A 19,479-nucleotide genomic window follows, 5' to 3' on the forward strand; every position below is an offset into this window, starting at 1 on the left:
GCTTCAGAGCGGCAGCTGGCGACCTGCAGGGAGGCCGAGGCTCTGTGGCGCCCTCTAGCCAGCGGAGGAGCACACTGCATGCCCATCCTAAGACAACCTGCTATAGACAACAACACAGCCTTGCAAATCTTTTGTAGCTCTCAAACCACAAATGGTTATTAAACCATTTAATTAATTACATTAATTAAATCATCCGTATATTGAAGGTTTTTCTTGTTTTTTTTTTGAGATAGAGTTTCTCTGTGTATCCCTGGCTGTCTGAGAACTCCCTCTGTAGACCAGACTGGCCCCAAAGCGTAAGATTTTTTTTTCCAGACAGGGTTTCACTGTGCAACAGCTCTAGAATTTGCTAGGTAGACCAGGCTGGCCTCGAACTCACAGTCATCCGCCTACCTCTGTCTCCAAGAATGAAAGCATGAACTATCTCATTCTCAACATTGTGCAACTGTCACCTGTAGCACCAAGTTGTAGGAGAATTTGAAGATTTAGAAAAACAAAACAAAACAAAGTAAAACATGCCTGCCCAAGGAACTGTGATTGCTAGAAACTGGCCATGGCTTCTTCATGTTAAAAGTCCCTTCCAAGTCTGATAATAAGTAAAATGCCCCACAAAAGGAAACATATTGAATAAACATTCCTTTTATATTTTCTCTCGATTTTAGGATCAGAGAAGATTCCTTGCCCCATTAGGGATGGCCTCACCAAGGACCCTTTAATTTCCATTCCTCTTCTGGAGAAAATGGGATTCTGAGGTAGAAGATATCAAAGATTTCTTTTACACAGTGAGAGAAACGTGCTCAAGATGGCAGAGGCCTTCAGGAGATGGTTGAGCTCCCAGACTCTTTGAAGCTGTGCTTTCTTCTCTAACTTGTACTGCCTCTCAAAGATCAGCACCACCACCTGCAGTCCCAGCTACTTATGCGGCTATAACCAGGAGGGTGGTGAGTTCTAGGCAAGCTTTGGCAAGTTTGAGGTTGGATTGGGATACTATGAAAGATCCCGCTCTAAAACAAAAACAACAAACTGCTAGGGCTGATGGTGTGGCTCAGTGCTTAGGGCTGAGTGTTGTGGCTCAGTGCTAGGGAGATTGCCTAGTACTCACAAAGCCCTGGGTTCCATCCCAGCACAACAAATGACAACATACCATGGTCGGAGCTGTGGCTCAATGATAAGTCCCCAGCACTCACAACCATCTGTAACTCCAGAAGGTCTGATGCCCTCTAGTGAGCTCCAAGGGCACCAGGCACACATGTGACATACATACATACATACATACATACATACATACACACATACATACATACATACATGCAGATGATCCCTTATACACATAAAAATTGTTTTTAAATCTTAAAACAACAACCAACCTACTACTAAGAGGCCAGGAGGAGGGCCCCGCTAGGAAAGTGCTTAACCCATGCAAGCCTGAAGACCTCAGCTTGGGTCACCAGCACCACCTAAAGCCAGGCATAGTGGCTCAAGTCTGCCATCCCCAAACTCCTACAGTAAGATGGAAGGCAGAAACGGGAGAGTAGCTTGAGGGTACACGCTGAAGGACTCCAAGAGACCCTGTCTCAAACCTACACTGGAGGTCCTCTGACCTTCATGTGTGAGCTGTGGTACTTCTGCATGCATGAGTATATATATACAGACACAGACAGACAGAGAGAGACAGATACACACACACAGAGACAGAGACAGAGAGAGACAGATACACACACACACAGAGACAGAGACAGAGAGACAGATACACACACACACACAGAGACAGAGACAGACAGAGAGAGACAGATACACACACACAGAGACAGAGAGAGACAGAGAGAGACACATACACACACACACACACACACACACACACACACACACACATATACACGGGGGCGGGGAGTAGTAACATCACCTGTATCTTACAGGTGATGATCAGGAGAAAGCAGCCCTTCTGAGCTCACATGAACATGTAATAAAAGAAGAGTTCAAATTCAGGGTCGGCGACACACCAAGGTCTCTCTCATTCTAGTCCATCTTTGAAGCAGGGACCCAGTGGGGTCAAATAACCAATTATGGAGAAAAGGCAGGGAGAGTGAAGATTGAGCTTTTGCAACAGTGTCACCATGAACTAAAAAAAAAAAAGGCCTGACCCAGCAGGCAGATGCAGGACTAGCTCTGATGCATTCAGTTGGAAAGATGGTTATTTGGAGTCTCGCTCGCCACACTGCACTGAAGTTGGTGCTGGGAATTTTGCAGTGACCAGGTTATAGCTTTCGGCTATGCAGGAACTCAGGGTCTGTGGCAGACAGACTTAACAAACAAACAAGTGAGGTCACGCAGCAGTCATTCAGTGCTAAGAATATAATATTTTTCTATTAAGAGGACATGAATTGGGGAGCAGAGGGGCAGCAGAGGAAGAAGTGTGGGCCACAAAGCCAGGTCTTGAATGGGGAGGCATTTGGTGGAAACAAGAAATCAGCTGGGTGGAAACCATGAGTGGAATTTCAGGACAGCAACATGGAGAGGGAGTCTCTAGAGCAGAAGAAGAAGGAAGGAAAACTCTGGACTTCAGGCTTCCTGCATTGGCAACAACATTTTGGTTCATTCTAATGAACCCTCACTCTTGTCCAGACTACTTGGATGCGAGATGCACTCACCGTGGACGTACACAGAGCCCTTCCACATGGAGACCAAATGAACCTTATTACCAGCCATTTCTTATCTCCTCTCTCTCCTTGAGGAAATAACTCAACATTCCTCCCACCCCTTCACTGGCAAGAGTAATGCGTGCTCATAAAAATGTAAACATTACAAGCTATGCATCTCATCCCCTGAGGAAACCACTGGTAATCTTCCGTACATGTTCTTCCAGATAGTCTTAGGAATATATTAACATCGAAAACATTTTTAAGTGGAAATGGATGAAAGATATTATTTTCCAAATTGCTTTTTTTTGGTCACCTCACATATCAAGGGCATCTTTGTTCAGAGTATATAGATTTATTTCATTCCGATTACTAGCAAAGAATTACTCTAAAATATGGATATTACATTCTGATGGACATAGATTATTTCTCTTCTTTCCCTTTTGCAATTCTGGCAGTATGACACATGGCCTCGAGTGCTCTAGCCAATGCTGCAATGCCGAGCCAACCCCCCAGCCCCATTTCAAGTTTCCACACATGAGACAGTGAGTGTCTTTTTGGCTGTCCCTTTAGAAATGTTTTTACATTTCTGTGTCTTCGAGTGAGCACATACATGCTGTGACATGTCCGTGGAGGTCAGAGGACAATTTGGAGGAATCCATTCTCTCTTTTCCCCATGTGGATTCCAGGACCCCGACCTAGGTCATAAGGCATGATGGCAAGTGTTCTTATCTGCTGGGCAAGCTCTCCAGCCCTCTGGGTATTTCTTTTTGTACATGCCAAGTACTGTGTTGATGTAAAATTGATTCCCATGGCTGGCAGGATGACTCAGCAGGTAGAGGTGTTTGCTATGAAAGTCAAACAACCTAAGTTCAAGTCCCGGAACCCACAGAAGGCTGGAGGGAGAGAACAACTCCACAGAGGTTGCCCTCTGGCCTTCACACACAGGCTGCAGCATGTGCACCCCCATATGTATAATTCACACACACACACACACACACACACACACAACACACACACACACACACACACACACACACACACACACACACACACACACAAATAAATCCTAAAATGCTTGCTGCCTAGAAGTGGAATTGCTGGGTGTAAGCGTCAGCACACTGCTAAATTCCCCTGGAAAAGACACACGGGTTCTCACAGCCACCAATAGGGCTCAGCCCCTGATAGAAATAAAAAGCCTTTAATCCGTCACCATTTTTCTCCCTTGCAGTCATTTACATCTAATTATCAGTAATTTTCATTTTCACAACACACTCCCTCCTGCTAACACAAAACCAGCAGCTGGAAAGTTCCATCCCACTCCTGTGTGCATTTTTTCTTTTTTGCCTCTGCTCAGGAAGAGGCAGAAGTCGAACAGCAGAGAACACATTTGCATTCCTCAGCAGAAAACCCCCTGCTCCCTTCAGCTCATCCGCTCTTTTAAATTACCGTGGCTCACTGCGTTAGGAGCTATTAAAAAGCCCTCATGTTCGATCTAATAGCTCTGAGGTTTTGATGAAAAGCTCGTGCCAATGAAATAAAAATGTTTGAGAGCCATTTCCAAAGACATATGCCACCGGATTTCAGCCAGTGCTGAGTGTCGCTGCTAGCTTATCTGGCAGGTGTCTCTGTATTCCTTAAGAAGGATGTTGCCAGGCTAGGATTCACAGAGAAGATTCACCCCAGCTGGGTGTTAGAGCTCTGTACAATGTCTGTAGCTTATAAGCTTTGGTCTTTCATCCGTGTTTTAAAAGAACAGGAAAAGGGATTGGTGAAAAAAATCCTGGTTCTATTACTCTTGTAATTTATCCGCGATGTTGGGATTGGAACCTAAAGGCCTCACATTCTGGATGTACCCTGAGATCTGGGGGGTGTGTGTGTGTGTGTATGTGTGTGTGTGTGTGTGTCTGTGGTGTGCGTGTATGTGTGCGTGTGCGTGTGTCTGTGGTGTGTGCATGTGTCTGTGGTATACATGGGCATGTGTGTGTGTCTGTGGTGTGCATGGGCATGTGTGTGTGTCTGTGATGTGCGTGTGTGTGTGTGTGTGTGTGTGTGTGTGTGTGTGTTACAGTTGAACCACTTATTTAGTCATTGCAATTGCTGACAAAAGCAGAGAGGGGTCTTGATCTCTCCTTTATTCTTTTTAAATAAGATATATACTATAATTTTTTAAAACGTGTGTGTGTGTGTGTGTGTGTGTGTGTGTGTGTTCATGTATATGTATGTGGATGTGCATGTGAGTACCCCTAGAGGTCAGAAAAGGGCCTTGGATCCCTAGGAACTCAAGTTACAGGCTATTGTGAGCTGCCTCCTGTGGGTGCTGGTATCTGAACTTGGGCCCACTGGAAGAGTAGCATGTGCTCTTAGCCATTGAGCCAGCTCTCCAGCCATTAAATGTATATACTTAAAAAATTATGTTTTATGTGTGGTGTTTTGCCTGCATGAACTGCTGGAGAGAATTGGGGAGTTGGGGAGAAAGGGTTTGACATTTTCAGCCCAGACAGAGATGGACTGTTATCTGGGGAGGAGACATTATGTGTGTTAATACAACCCTTGGGATGTTGCTTATTTATGTGAGAACCTGGGTCTAATCCCTGAGCGCCGAGCTAAAAGATAACAAAAAAGATATCACCACCCTCCTCCTCTCTCTGGCCTTTCACAGCCTAAACGCTACAGCCCCTTTCCTCTGTAAACTCCAGCAGGAAGTTCAGCCATCTTGTCCCTCCGTGAGACTCATACCGGATATGTGTAGCTTTTCTGTTAAGCATGGAATAAAAATCTATGCATTCTTTCCCCCCTTTGTTGTTGCTGTTGTTGTTTGTTGTTGTGTGTCAGTTTATTTCACGGGCTGAAATCATTTAAACTTTGGAAGGAAAAGAATAAAACTGAAAACTTCTCTACATGTTTGACTCATGACCCGGCAAGTGACTCTGGTCCTCTTTTCATACGTGCGCATGACTCACATAGGGTTGTCATGAGAAAAAACTGGTTGACATGCAGGGAGTGCTGAGGACTCCTGGTGTGTAGCCACCCTAGGAGTGTGGTACTGGTTATTCTCTACTGTCCTGGATCTTCAAGCAAGAAACAACTGGCTACTTTGTGTCCCTAAAACTGGCCTAAAGTTTGGGAGAAAATGAGACGGTGAAGCATTTGGTCCAAAGAGAAAGAAGTAATTGCTACATACAAAGTCCATCTGCAGAAATGGAGGTCTGTAATCTATCAGATCTGTAGTCCGTCCCAAGATGGGTTCACCCGAACTATTACTGACAATTTGGAAAACATCTCAAAGTCAAATGACATATGGGAAATCTGGGGTAAATAGAGAAGAACGAGTGAGTTTGTCACGGAGTACTCAGAGCGCTACAGTGTTAGTGAGCACCGGGAATCTTCATGAGAAAAAACAGACCAGGTATCATTTTGCAGTTTCCAAGACTGGGCTTCTTCCTGTCTCCCTCCCTCTCCCTGTTTATCACCTGACTTCTTTCGCCTGAAGGCCCTGGAGCATCTGTGGCTGTGAGAGAAACTGGACAGCTTCCCAACGCATTAATTACTGTCCTTAGAGAACAGAATGACATGAGGTTGTTTTAAAATTCTTAATAGGCTTTATTGTTTCATTCTAGCATAGGGTAATACTTCAATCTATAAAACAGGGTCACTGTGTCCATGAGTCAAGTGGGGTAAACTTTACAGATAGAGAAGGACCTGAACAAAGCAGACATAAGAACTAACACACACTGGGCATTTCAAAACCAGTTCTGGGTCAGGCAGGGACAGGGAGAGAGAACAACAGGCAGGTAATTGATGGGGTAACACTAGGTTAACTTCAGGTTCCATTTCTGTGTGACAAGTAAAGTAGAAGGATTTTGTTATGTCAGTTGGAGCTGTCATGGTTGGGGAATTGGCTGTTATCTTTCTCTTCTGTCTTCTTAGGTCAGTAAACAGCTTTCAATTGGTGATGGGTGTCTTTAGCACAAGTAACTCCTTTCTTTAGCTTTGACCTATTCAGGAGCCCCATCCAAAACAGTGCCTCTTATCCTTTTCATTAGTACTCATATGTAAACTCCCAATAATTTGTAGACTATGTTTGTGAGCCTTTCAGTTGGCATCTTACTGCTTTGGACATCACTAGGGCCTCTTCATGGGCAGAGGAATAGAGAAGACATCCTACAGTCAATGTACAAGCACCCTGTAGGGTAAGTCAATTTACTATTTATCTTTTATTTCTAGCACAGCACCCCTAAAATTTTCAGATTTTTCTGAGAGATTTAAGCATCTTTTACTACTTAGAAAGAGCCCTTTATGATCACTAGCTAAACTATCCAGAATCAGGGAGCTCGGGCTTCACTGAGAAAATCTGCCTCCATAAAAAATGAAGAATGACCAAGGTAGACACCTGATGTCAACTTCAGACCTCTATACATATGTGCATATATGTATACCTACACACACACACACACACACACACACACACACACACACACACACACACACACGCACCAAAACAAAAGAGCCCCATTTTGGCCACACCTGAGCAGACTCAAGGTAGGGATCTTGGATAGACTCTGAACTGAATGAGGCTGGTCATAGGAAGGACTAGATGATTGGGGATTGGAACTCTCAGTCCCACCATCTGGGCAGATCTACAAAGGTGACAAAGAGGCTGGAGAATAAGTACTATTAAAACTCACACAGAGGGGGCTGGAGAGATGACTCAGCGGTTAAGAGCACTGCCTGTTCTTCCGAAGGACCTGTGTTCAACTCCCAGTAGCCACATGGTAGCTCACCACTGTAACTCCAGCTCTAGGGGATCCAACACCCTCACACAGGCATACATATATGCAGGCAAACACTAATGCACACCAAATTAAAAATAAATAAATAATTTTTAAACCCTCTGAAAGGATATGTCTGATGAACGTCTGGGTCGGTGAACACATCAAGATAGAAGACATGCCTGCAAGTGCACGGACGCTTTGGGTCCTCCCCAGCGAGTACACGACCTTCCGGGTCCTCTCCTGGTGCTCTGTCTCTTTTCCTCCCCCTCTCACCATTCTATCCCCTCCACATCCACTTCCTCCTTGCACTTTAGTCTCAGGTACTTCTATTGACTTGTGTTCAGGTTGGGGACTTTTCTTCTCTTCTCTTTCTTTCTTTCTTTCTTTCTTTCTTTCTTTCTTTCTTTCCTTCCTTTCTTCCTTCCTTCCTTCTTTCTTTCTTTCTTTCTTTTTCTTTTTTCTTTTCTTTTTTTTTTGCTTCCAAGCTTCAACCTTTATTTTTGTATGAACTTTCTCATACTTTGAACCTAACACATAGCACAATACTAAACGTCAGCAAATCTCTCTTCTGATTTAAGCAACCTGGAGGGCAAGAACTGTGCCTTAGCCTCCCATCAATCTGTTCCAAGAACTTGAGCATATGTCCAAAGTACACAGTGGAGGCTGATGTGGAGAATGGAAGGCAGTCAAGGCATTGCTGCCCAGAGGTTTATTCTCCTCTGTAGGCTCCATCAGCAGGTGGAGTGGAAGACACCTCCTACCCTTACGCCTTGGGCAACCAAGGCATTGTACTCCTTCACTGCCCGCTCTGTCTGGAGGACTCGCACATCAATGCCTTGTTTCTCGAGCTACTCCACAGTCGATGGAGGCACCTTCAAGGCCTCGCTCATTCCTCTGCCAATCACAAGAGTCTGTACACCCTTCTCAGCAACTTCCTTTATGTCTGCTGGCTGCACTCCAGGAGAATGCTCAGTTCCTGTTTCTCTCCAATCCCAAGCCGGACTGCACAATCCTTATAGGTTAAGGTAGAGCCTTCAACTTTCATTTGTCCCCTAGAGAGGGAAGCAATTTTAGGGGAAGCCATAAGCAACAGAACTGAATTGCAGCACTTCTGTTCTTCGGTTGCTCCTCCAGTCAGCCCCGCACTTTACCTCTCCCTGCAGCTGAGTGATCTTGGGGACTTTTCTTAGCCACATCTACAGCATATGCCCCATCCAAAGTATCCTTTTTTTTCCTTTGTTTGTTTGCTGCATTGAATATTTTTTTCTCCGACTCTCTTTTGATTCTCAGAATTTCCACCACTGCCCTTATGTGACCCACATTCTCAGAATTTCTATCACTGCACGTATATGAACCACCTTTTGCATGCGGCCTATGGCTTCCACTAAAGCCATTGGCACATGAATAATAAGCAGTTTAAGTTTCTTTTGTGGCAGTTCTACCATCTGTGCCACCTCTCTCTCTCTCTCTCTCTCTCTCTCTCTCTCTCTCTCTCTCTCTCTCTCTGTGTGTGTGTGTGTGTGTGTGTGTGTGTGTGAGAGAGAGAGAGAGAGAGAGAGAGAGAGAGAGAGAGAGTGAGCTTGCTTTGGCATATGAATACAGCTCAGAGGTCAACCTCAGGTATCCATGTGTGCCTTCCACTTTGTTTGAGGCAGGGTCTCTTCTTTGTCACTCATACACCAGGTAACTGGCAAAAGTTTCCAGGGGTTCCCCTCTCTCTACGTCCCATCTCACCATAGGAGCCTTGGGAATATGGGCACACCACCGTGCCTTAGCTTCACCTGGGTTTGGAGCATTCAAATTGAGGTCTTTGCTCAGGCAGTGATGCTTTACTTACAGAGCCATGCCCACCATAGACTGTTACTCTTTCTTGCTTTTGGTACAAGAGTGTCAGAAAATGGAAGCTGAAGTATGTCTCGTCTCGTCTTGTCTCATCTCGTCTTGTCCCTTCCCTTCCCTTCCCTTCCCTTCCCTTCCCTTCCCTTCCCTTCCCTTCCCTTCCTCTTCCCTTCCCCTTCCTTCCTCCCTCCCTACCTCCCTCCCCTTCTCTCTCTCTCCCTTCCTTCCTTCCTTCCTTCCTTCCTTCCTTCCTTCCTTCCCTAATAAGGAATATTACTACATAGCCTTGGCTGCTTGGAACTGTGTAGACCAGAATGGCCTTGAACTCACAGAGATCCACCTGCAAATGTCTTCCAAGTGCCAAATATGTAGTTCTTTAGCGTGTGGTTTCCATGTTGACCTCACTGGGGTTTAGGTTTTAAATGTTTGCTAAAGCAGCCTGTGCTGCAGCCTCTCTTTCCTCTAAAGTCCTTTCTGAGTCTTTGGTCCTTCCCAGCTGTTCCCTGTCAGATTGATCTGTGTGTTTAGCCTTTGTTGACTGTCATCTGCTGTTTACTGCCCTGGGGCACGGCTGGCAAGCCAGGAGCTGGCAAATCCCAGTCTCTTAGACTTGAGGACAAGGCTTGATGCAGGAAGGCTAGGGGGCGCCAGAGTCAGGGAAATGTCCTTTCTGCAGGTGGACAGGGACTCTGAAAGGCCTCGGGAGTTGTGTGGTACTTTGAAGCAGAGGATATTCTGACTTCTTTCAGGGTGGTTGCTTCCCCTTTCCTCTTCTCAAACCAGGACAAGAATGTTTTCGGCTCATAGCTATGATAGTCTGGTGAGCTTCACAGAAGTAGCTGAATCTGACACTGTGTCCCCCAAGGTTCCCTCATTCGTGTGCAAGTCCAAGCTCATTTAACACGATCTCACAGTCTTCCGATTCCAGAAGCTTCTATCTCAGGTCCCGTGTGTGCCTCTCTGGATTTGTGTGTGTGTCCAGATCTCAGGGAGCAGGGGCTCTTCACCTCAGTTCAGGAAGAGCTGTGCTTTTTAAGCTGCCTAATCTTTTCCTGTAGGAACAGCAGCCGTGGCACCCAAGCTTTCTCCCCTGCTGGAGAGGATGCAGGAATTCTCGTTTGTAGTCTTCAGCTTATAGATCCTATACATGTATGTTCGATTGAGACCTGAGAGATTTTTTGAGCTCTAGTAAGTAGGACACATTTCCAAACTTTCATTTTCAGCTGTTCACTGCTGTTTAAAAACATTTTTATTTTTGTATACTTGTCTTATAACCTATAACCCTGTTGAACTTATTAGTCCATAAGTTATTGTAGATTCCTATTGGTTTTTTTTTTTTTAGTTCACAGAAGACCATGTTGTCAGCGACCATGAACAATATACAATTTCTTTCACCCACCATCTTTGATTTCTACTCCCTTTCTTGTTCCATTGTGTCCACCGACCTCCACTTGAGTGGGAATGGTGAAAGTGGACATCCTTTTGTTTGTCTTGTTGCCTTTCATCATTTGAGTGATTTCAAGGACAGGCTGCAGGCTTCATCCATTTTTTTTTTTATTGTTATTAAGTTGAGGATACTGAAAATTCTGGTCATGAATATATTTTGTTATTCTGCTGCTATATTTCCCTCCATATAAGTTTATTGTGGTTTTTCTTTGTTCCAAATCCTAAGTTCCTCTCAGTGTGTGTCTTCTTTTACTATTTGAAGAAGATGTTCGAAGCACTTCCTTTAGACTAGACCTGCTGGTCCTGAGTTCTGTCCTGAGACTCTCGATTTCTTCCTTTTCTGGGGATTATTTTATTTGCTTTGTTTTGCTGCACGCGGAATTCTGGATTGACAGTTCTCACAGCAGTGCTGGCATGACAGTTCTCACAGCAGTGCTGGCATGACAGTTCTCACAGCAGTGCTGGCATGACAGTTCTCACAGCAGTGCTGGCATGCCAAGAGCCTGGCCCCACAAGGCTCTGGCTGTCTTTATTGAACATGGCACCATCTCTGCTTCTGTAGAAGACTGTAGAAAGTGAGGCATGGAGCAGGGAAACAAATTATCTCTGTTCTCACCCTGATGTTTTGAGAAGCCGCTGACTTGGCTACTCATTTCCTGGTACCTATGACAGATTTGGACGCTGAAAGTTTAAAAAATATTCAGAGGTCAGCCGGCTTCATTAGACAGCTTTGGTTCCATTTCCCACTTGGCTCTAGGTCCAGTCATCCTCTGGGTTGGCCAGAGATGACTGCCAGTGGCAAGTGAAGTAGATGCTTCTTCATTCAAGTAACTAGGTTACTCTTTCCTGCATTATCTATGGCTGGATCCAGTCACATGACCACTCCTGGCCCAATGAGAAGAGCTGGGAAGGGCAGACACTGATTGGCTTGAACCTGGTTCCTGGTGGCATTGCTGGTGAGGCTGTCATCTTAGTCTGAGGGACCTTCTAGAACTGAGGATGGCTGCCATCCCTCTCCTGGAGAAAGAAACAGAGGAGTGGGGATTGGTGGGAGTGTAGTGTGAGCTGGTGTGGTGGGGGTAACTCTTGTGTGGTCACATGACTTCCTTCTGGGCACCCGGGAAGACTGTATCCCAGTGAGGGTAGGGTCTGGCCTGTGGGAAGCAGGAGGTTCTGGAACTCTTTCTGGTATGAAATATAATGCAGTGAGGGGGTGCCTGGCAGACCCATGCCAAGGTGTCCCCCTGAGAAATCACACCGTGCAACAGATCTGGCATAAGGGGATTTATTTGGGGGAAGGAAGGGGAGTGAGGACCTGGGGAGGAGGTAGAGGCAGACAAGTGGTCACGTAGATGGGCAGACAGACAGAGCAGAGCCAGAGAGAGAGAAGGATGGGGCACAGAGAACACAAACGGGGAGAGAGACTGCTCGGGAACACGTGGGAAAAGAGAGAGAGGAAGGGAGGGAGGGAGGGAGGGAGGGAGAGGGAGAGGGAGAGAGGGAGAGAGAGACAGAGAGACAGACAGAGAGAGAGACAGAGAGACAGAGAGACACACAGAGAGAGAGGTGTGTGGAATGGTGGGCAATCTTTTTATATGCAGCCTATACTCGGGCACCTGGCAGCTGTAGGTGATGATCTTTGCTAAGTCCCTGGGAGGAGCCTAGTGGAATTGCCTGTGAGCTAACACACTTGTCTGGCATTGCCTTCCCAACCTTCTCATCAGCTTTTCCAGTACTGGCTCTTTGAACCTGGAGGATCAGCCAGGCTGTACCGGACAGTGGTGTAAGCCAGAGATAAGCTTGCATGGGGGCCAATCCACTGGGCACTCTCAAAAGAGTTTGTTTCTACACACCCTGCCATACCCTGTCTGTACCAGCACAGGTTGGCAGTATTCTCAACATGTGGTCCTCAAGGCAGCAACCCCAGAGGCCTTGCCTGGGACTTCATTCTGGTAAGCTCTGTTGTTTCCTCCAGCCTAGTAAACAGCATCTCCGGTGGCCCAGCTCTCTGTGCTTTAACAAGCCCTCTGAGAGCCAATGACTTCGGGAATCAACAGTCTTGGGAACAACACTCTGTCTCAGCTGCTGTGTGGGAGGAACTGTTTCTCCATCTCTCCTGGTTGTGACAGGTTGAGATAGGACTCCTGATGCTGATATCCTAAAGCCCTGGGATGACGTTTTTGGGGCTCAGGTACTCTGCCTGTTCTTCCCTCCTCCTCAAGCTGTGGCTGTAGTGGCTCCAGTTGCAGACTGCTGCACCTTTACCGGCTCTTAACCACCTCCCCACTGTGCTCACAGGCTCGAGGTCCACCCGTCTCTTACAGCAGCTTATGTAAGCAACAAGCAACACAGATTCATCCCTTCCTTCTCCAAAAATGCTGTAACTAATAACTTGTGGGTCCACACTGAAGTCATATAATCCCAGTCCACGGGGAAGAAACCAATGTTCTTTAGTGTTCTGGGGAGCCTTTCGGAAGGCAAGAGAATGTTTTATTAGGTTGTATTTGGAACTATTTAAGGTGATTAGAGGACAGTCCCTGAGACTCCAAGCTGGGGGAGCAGGACTCGATCCATGATTCTTCTCGTGTTTTTTACATGTTTTGATCTATAATCATACTTAGTGCCTGGATGGGCGTGCTATCCCAGGCCTTTAACATGCTCACTCTACTGAGCTATTCCCAGCCTGTTTATTTGGCATGGGTAAGTTTAGGCAACTATAAAAAATCCCTTTATTTAATATTATAGAAAAACATATTATGAAAATTTCCGTTTTAACCTCACAACTCAGGGTCATTAAGTCAATTCGCAATGCTATTCAGCCATCACCATCCATTGCCAAAGCCAACATCATCCTAAACTAGGGTTCTTTCCTCTTTGACTCTGAGTGCCCCAGCCTCTTTCCCCCCAGCCTGGGCAGCTGTCTGCTCAACTAGTTTTATCATATTAGGTGCTGTTATTATGGAGTCATCCAGCATTTATCTTTTTTCCCCTTCTTGATCGGCTTATTTTACCTACCACAATGTCCTCAAGGCTCATCCACGTGGATGCCGGAATCTCCTTCCTACCACCCCACGCCCTTCTGGTACAAATGTTTATATGCTGAACGCAGGCGCTTGCAGGTGCATGGGAGAGTGGGCATGTTCCCTCGAAGTCCTGAGGTTGACACTGGGGATCACCTTCTATCACTGTTCTACTTTACTCTCGTAACCAAACCCAGATCTGGTTGGTACGCCTAGTCTTGTGAGCCAGTGTGTCCTGGGACTCCTCTGTCTCCATCTTCTGAGGCCAGAATTACAGATGGGTCTCCACACCCACAACATGGGTCTGGAATCCAACTTTGGGACCTCATGTATGAGTAGCAAGAACCTTAACCACTACACCATTTCCCAAGCCCCTCCTTCATTTTGAAGCGTGAGTATAGGACGCGTGAGAAGGCTCAGAAGGTAACGGTGTTAGTCACCAAGTCTGACAACCTGAATTCATCCATTGGAGCCCACGGTGGAAGGAGAGAAATGACTCCTTCAAATCATCCTCTGACCTCTCTACATGTGCATCATGTTGTGTGTGTGTGTGTGTGTGTGTGTGTGTGTGTGTATAATAAATAAACACATCATCACTAAAAAGGACTGAGCAACATTGCCTTGTCTGAACGGCCTTTCAATAGACAGACACTGGGATAGCTTCAACACTCAGGCCGTGGTGAACAACACTCCTCTGAAGGTACAGACATACTTTCATGTTCCTGCTTTAAGTTCCCCGCCATGAAGGTAATAGCTCATAGGGTAATTTTGTTTCACTCTCTTTTTTTTGAGGCAGTGTTTTATATAGAGCCCAGTGTCTTCATTTTTTCCTGTTGCTGTGATTAAAAACAAAGAACCATACCAAAAAAATCTCCAAATCCTCTGACAAAATCAACCTGGGGGAGAAAGGGTTTCTTTTGGCTCATGGTTCCGAGCGTCCAGTCCAACATGGTGGGGATGTCAATACAGCATGAGCTGGAAGCAGGTGGTGACACAGGCTTCACAGTCAGAAAGTAGAGAGGGGTGAATGCCCAGCTACTCAGCTCCTTTTCTCTGCTCACACGCTCTAAGACCTCAGTCAAGTGAATGACGCCACCCACGGTGGGAATGGGTGGTGTCTTCCCACAGAGGTTCACCCACAGGGTGATTCTTGAATCTATTAGGCTGGCAATTCTAAACACGAACCATCATACCCAGGCAGCATTTAACTAGGTAGCTGAGACTAGCCTTGAACTTCTGATCTCTCTGATTCTGCCTCCTGACGGTTGGCATTATTGACTTGCACCACCCTGCCTGGCTATGTTTAATTTCTTTAAGAAACATCATATTCACTGTCTTTTTATTGTAGCCCTTTCTGTGGGATCTCATGGTTTTGACTTGTATTTCCCGGTTGGAGGAGGGCTTTTGTATTTGAGTAAGCATTTTCATCTCTTCAGTTCTGGTCTTTGAGCCATTTTTGCCAGTTTTTGTGGACCATGGACACATGTGGATTTCCCCTTGTCCTTGCACCATTTGTTGAAGGGATGATCAGGTCTTCATTGAATTATCCAGGCAAAACTCAGTTGTGCACTTGAGGTTTTATTCCGTGCAATCGATTCTCTTCCATTGACCTATACTTGGAGCCTTAGGGTAATCTATGCTCCCTTGCTTTGCTGTAGATTTGTCTATTGGGGATCACCTGTATTTCTGCATGAATTTTAGGACAGCTTTCCAGTTTCTGAATGGAAGTCAGCTTGAGTTTCAATAACGATTGCTCTGAGTCGCTAGATCAATTTAGGGGATTCTGGTGGTTAGAGTCTAGTTGCTATCATGCTCGTGACAGGTACAGAGACCTTGAGGCGGTTCTCCTGAAGCTTCAGAGATAATTTCTGAACCGAGTGCAGGCACAATAGAAGGTAATTAGAAGAAGGGTGGGGTAGGGGCTTTATGAACTGATGCAAAAGCTTCTAACAGCCTAAGCTGAGGGAGAGTGTGTAAGACTGAGGGGTGAGGGTTGTAGAAACAGAAGTGCAGTAGAGAGACAAGAGAAAAGGAAGGAGAGGGGAAGAGGTTTAAGCTTGAAGAGAGGGAGGGATGAGGAGAGGGAGCAGAGATGCAGGGTAGAGGTTAGAGAGTGGAGAGCCATTTTCCTGGTCTCTGACCCAGGGATCCATTTATGACTGTGTTCCTATATACCCCCTGCTCTGTCAGAGGAGGCCAGGGCACTGCAGGTCAGCTCAGACCGCATGTCCTCAAGTCTTCTAAGTGCATCTGCCATTCTGCAGAGAAGTGTGATGGGAATGGTTGCCATGGGTACCTTCAGGGCCGGATGCTGCTAGTCCTCACTGTGTTTGTTGGTGTGGAGATTCAGGGGTCCTAACTCTGCCTCCACTGTGGAATTCAGGTGGAAGAGGGCGTAGGGTTGTGCTGTCCTGTGGGAGCCTCATGTTAAGCTCCCTATTTTCTTTCCTCAGGTAGCACAGCCTATCATCCGTGCTGCCTTCACTGACCTGTTCTCTGAATCATCCCCCTTGGGCATCATTCCGAGTGCAGTAATCTCCACGTGGCTTCTGGCAATGGTTGCCACTCCCTGGCCTCCCTTGTTCTGGAGCCCAATCATTTTGTACTGTACCATCAGTCCTGGCTACACGGAAGATCTGTCTTTGAATTTTTGTTTCGTGGGTCAGGGTCTTGCTGTGGAGTGTGGCCTGGTCTCACATTTCTGTGATCGTCCGATCCACCTGCATCATCTCACTATGTAACTAGTGCGGCCGCCACCATGCCTAGGTTTCCCTGCTTAAGACATAGACTTAAAGACATTTTCTCCCCGGGCCTTGCCACAGCACTAGCTCCCTTGGGCACTCTGCTTGCCAAGTACAGATCTTAGGACCTATCAGCTCCTATAGTACTGTAAGCTAGTTCTTGCTGTTTGTATTCTGTTGGTTTTGTCTCTCTGCAGACTTGACACATCGTCTTCCTTGAGCATTTAAAAAAATGATTTTGCTTGTATTTGTGTATATGTTGTATATGCCCGCGTATATACATGTTTGCGTGTGGGAGTGCACATGTGTGAGTTAATGTGTAAGCACTTAGAGGCCGGAGGTTAACACTGGGTGTCTCTCACTTGAGCCCTGAGCTCCACGGTTTGGCTACCTAGCCAGCTTGTTCTCACTGATCCTGTCTCTGTCTCCCAAGCAACAGGCAGGCCACAGCGCCTACCTGACATCTATGCAAGTGCTGGAGACCACTGAGCCATCTTCCCAGACCTGCTGAGTGTCCTCATCTCCTCTTCATCTTTCCTCAGCAACGACAACTTCACTTGGCGTGAACCATTCCTCTGTGCTTTCAAGAATAAACACACTGTGGTCTTTACTCCATCCCCCACTGTTCTTCCCAGAGTGTTAACTCTTGGGCTTTTTTTTTTTTTTTGAGAGTGTGCTTAGAAATTACTAAACTTTCCAGAACTCAGTCTTACTTTTTGTTTTTTAAATCCCCAGGCCTGATAACCAGATGTCCTTACTATCCTGCTCTGCTTATGTCTGAACACGGACACATGCTGTCCTGGTCTCTCTCTGGGGTAGTCTCTTTCCTCACCAAGCGCATTTACATGTGGGTCTCATGGCCAGGAAGGGAGGAGGATCAGATCCTGAGGGGCAGCTCTTGTCCTGGCTGGGAAAAGTCTGGGTTGCTGCTGCTGGCTCAGAGCTTCTCAAGCAAATACTGCAGGCCAGATGTCCCCAGCTCAAGTGTCAGCCACCCCCTCCTCCCCTTTTTCCTTAGGCAGGGCCCGGCCCTGGCATATGGGTTTGCCTTGATTGGATAGTTCATGTTCTCTGGAGCTTAGCCCCTGTGAGTATGAAGTCCAGGATCTCGCTTGGCCCTTCTGCCCACCTGCTGTAGATGACGTCTTCTTGGTAGGCTCCCAGGGGGAGGGGCATTTGACTTTGATAGTTGTCAGTCTTTCTTTGTCTCTGTCTCTCTGTCTCTGTCTCTCTGTATATGTCTCTCTGTCTCTGTCTCTCTTTGTCTCTCTGTCTCTCTCTCTGTCTCTCTCTGTCTCTCTGTCTCTCTCTCTCTGTCTCTTTCTGTCTCTCTCTCTCTCTCTCATTTAGTGGGGTTGTTCTTTGGTTTTGTTTTAGAGATAAGGTCTCATACCACTGTCTAGGTTGGTCTTGAGTTCCTGGGCACAAGCCATGCTCTGCCTCAGCCTCTGGAGCAGCTGGAACAACAGGCAGTAACAGCAAGCATCTGCAGTAGGCTCAGTTGCGGCTCCTCCAACACAAATCGATCTCAGACATCTGAGGGTGGCAGTGGGGTCATTGCAGATATGACTCAAAGTCTTCAACATGAGCTCATACTCCAGATAAGCATTATTTCAGGAGAGAGATGTCTTTCCTCATGAGAGAAGGGAGGAGGATTTGGGACCCAGAGGACATGGGAAATAACAACAAATGAAGGAGGACTCAGACATAGAGTCTGAAGCCCCAGGCTTCCTCAGGAGCCACCAGGAGGGAGGCACTGAGCAGACTCTGCCTCAGAGCTCCCAGAAGAACGGGCACAGTGACACCTTGACTTTGGACTTCTGGTCTACAGAACATTTTTCTGCTCCTATAAGCTGCCAAGTTTGTGGTAATTTATTATGGCAGTCAGGAAACTAAGCCTTCATCTAATTGTATTGTCTCTATGGCAACAACTTGCCTGCACATCTCCCAGGCCTTGTACGGCATGCTAGCTAGTGCATCCTTTCCACACATATGCCCTGCCCCAAGTCCCTTCCAGTGGGCACGTAACACTCAAACCAGGGTCACCTCATGCTTGGGCCAATCTGTCCTCACCTTTTGGTCAGTCATCTGGATTGAGGTCCTACTCTGTTGTCTGCTTTATCATCCTCCCTGGACACTAACTGCCACCAATCTGGCTCTCTGAACAGCTGCCGAGATGGAGTTGCCATGTGGAATATTGATCAGGGATCAATAGCTGGGGAGGGAGAGGACTTGGAAGAGAGAGCAGCTGAACCATGTTGCAGACCAAGCAGCCTTGGCCGATGCCTGCAAAGCTGTGCAGTAGTGACTAGAGCAGGCTGGCCCTTGGGTCCTAAGTTCAAGTCTTCAGTGCAGGTTTACCTGCAAGCTGACCGTGCAGGAGCTGGCAGCAGGGACAAGCCACTCCTTGAGGTGGCATCTGGACATTTCATTCTCACATTTATTACATCAGCATGGAGACAGACAGAAACACCCTCCTATGACAAATGAAGAAACAGAGGTTAAGCGGCTGACAAAACACACATTTTCAAAACACACATTTCTGAGAAAGAATCAATGCCCAAAGCATTGGTATTAACTAACCTAGGAGTTTTCCTGACTTTCGCCTCCCTGGTTCTTCTTTAAGAATGTTTACTTTAAGTATATGGGTTTGTTATTGGCACGAGTGTCTGTGCACCAAGGGCAGGCAATGCCACCAGAGGTCAGAAAATGTCCTTGGGTCTTCTGGAACTGGTGTTTTGGACAGTTGTAAGACACCATGTAGATGTTGGGGAATCAAACCTGGGTCCTCTGGAAGAGCAGTCAGTGCTCTTAACTAATTAGCCATCGCTCCAGCCCTCACTGCTTCTTACAGTGACCTTGAAAGTTATTTGTTACTTTTACTGATCGTGCGTGTGTGTGTGTGTGTGTGTGTGTGTGTGTGTGTGTGTGTGCAGAGTGTGGAACTCGGGGCCTCCCAGTTGCTAGGCAATGCTTTACCATCAATCTACACCCCACTCCCCTGTCTCAGTAGTCAGAGTTT

General features: G+C 46.5%; 1 pseudogene; it reads right to left on the bottom strand.

Moving 5' to 3' along the window:
* Positions 1-6,236: 6,236 nt before the first annotated feature.
* Positions 6,237-9,324, bottom strand: LOC134486834 (mth938 domain-containing protein-like; annotated as a pseudogene).
* Positions 9,325-19,479: the final 10,155 nt, after the last annotated feature.

This window comes from Rattus norvegicus, chromosome 4, assembly GCF_036323735.1.
Source record: "Rattus norvegicus strain BN/NHsdMcwi chromosome 4, GRCr8, whole genome shotgun sequence".
Taxonomy (NCBI): domain Eukaryota; kingdom Metazoa; phylum Chordata; class Mammalia; order Rodentia; family Muridae; genus Rattus; species Rattus norvegicus.